The 1,590-nt window shown below is 54.0% G+C and overlaps 1 non-coding gene across 1 annotated transcript; it reads right to left on the bottom strand.

The window, feature by feature from the left end:
* Window positions 1-880: 880 nt before the first annotated feature.
* Window positions 881-963, bottom strand: TRNAL-UAA. The gene has a single exon. It is a non-coding gene; the product is annotated as a tRNA-Leu (tRNA).
* Window positions 964-1,590: the final 627 nt, after the last annotated feature.

Here is a 1,590-nt window from a genome sequence, read left to right on the forward strand (position 1 = left end):
CCCAAAAGGCATGCCACCGAAGGCTGCCTCACTGCCGTGCTTGGGGCAGCAAAATATATACAGCCGCCCCTGAGTGGGGATCATTAGGGGGCTTCTGAGTGCGGGGTGGGGTGAGGATTGGTGGGAGGGTCTGGGCATGAGGGGCTCTGGATGCATGGGGGTTGTCTGGATGGGGGAGCAACTCCCTGTACAGGGATCAGTCCCCCTGCAGCTCAGGAGCGATGGGTGCAGGAATTGGGGCGGGGTGGGGTGGTGGGGGAGGTGAGTTTGCAGAGCTTCCTGCAGCTGGGGGAGAAATCTGGGGGTGGGTCTGGCCAGGCCCCGGATGCCATGCAGGGGTCGAGGAAGTCCCGTCCTCCCCAGCCCAGCCAGGACTAGCAGCTGAGCCCAGCTCAGGGCAGCAGCCACCAATTGGGTCTTCCCCAGTCCCGCCTCCTGCCCCACAGTGATTTACCTCTCTGCCAGCTGCCCTGGCCACCTGAAACATACTGTTGGGGAGGGTCGCATGACCTCTCTTCTGGCTTCCCTTTGCTTCCCCATCAGAAAGTCCTTTTTTCTGCAGGGAAGCAAAGAAATCTGCAGGGGGCTTAAATTCTGTGCATGCACAGCGGCTCAGAATTCCCCCAGGAGTAAAATCAGCAATTTCTGGGGTGAGATGTGATCTTCTAGGAGTGATGGTGGTTTGCTTGATGTTGGGTTTGGTAAACCAGGGGTCCTGTGTTCAAACCTCACTGGAACTTTGCTGTTAGGGGTAGGTTTGCAGACTCGTTTGCCTTGTCCAGCGGTGGGTGGCTGGAGGGAGCTTCCCTTATAGTGGCTGTGCCGTGGCAAAGGAATAAAAGCTAGCTGTCTATAGCACCCAGGTAGGAGAGCAGCATCTTACCAGAAGCGGGGAGTGAACCCACGCAGACACATGTCTATTGGAACTTAAGTCCAACGCCTTAACCACTCAGCCATTCTGGTGAGTACTATATAGTTTCCCCAGCAGAAGAATGACTTCTTGGGATGTTGTCAATGAGCATGACATGCATGACTAAGGCAGGTGCAGCATCACTTAGGTAGTCATGGGAGCAGAGGGCAGGCATCTTGTGGCTTGGCTCCATAATTCAGGGGTTAGCAAACTGCTCTTGTAAACATGTGTTCAAAGCTCACTGGGACTTGTACAGTGGATTCTGGCAGCACCTGTTATCCCCCTAGCGGTGAAGTGCTTGCTTTTCCTTAGGTATTTATTAATTGTTTTGAGGTTCACAGCAGGGCAGAGTGCTTTGTTAAAGAGAAGCAGCTTACAGATTTTTTGTACCAATTGTTCAAAGGGTAGCAGAAGCAGCAGGGGTCCACCCGAAGTGGGATTCAGTCTCACGCCCATTGGAACTTGAGCCAAATGCCATTCTGGTGAGCAGGCAAGAGCACCCCAACCGCTACACCCACAAAAGTTTTCGGTGTGCTACAGCGCTCTGGCATTGCACAACTACCCAGCTAACTGTGTCTCAACAGGGTTGAGAAAATGCTACACTTGCTTAGGAAGTTGTCTCTCTGCGTGTGCTTGGCTAGCTGCGGAGTGCCTGGCTGATGGTTTGGAGTCCAAGCGAG

This window comes from Trachemys scripta, chromosome 6, assembly GCF_013100865.1.
Source record: "Trachemys scripta elegans isolate TJP31775 chromosome 6, CAS_Tse_1.0, whole genome shotgun sequence".
Classification (NCBI taxonomy): domain Eukaryota; kingdom Metazoa; phylum Chordata; order Testudines; family Emydidae; genus Trachemys; species Trachemys scripta.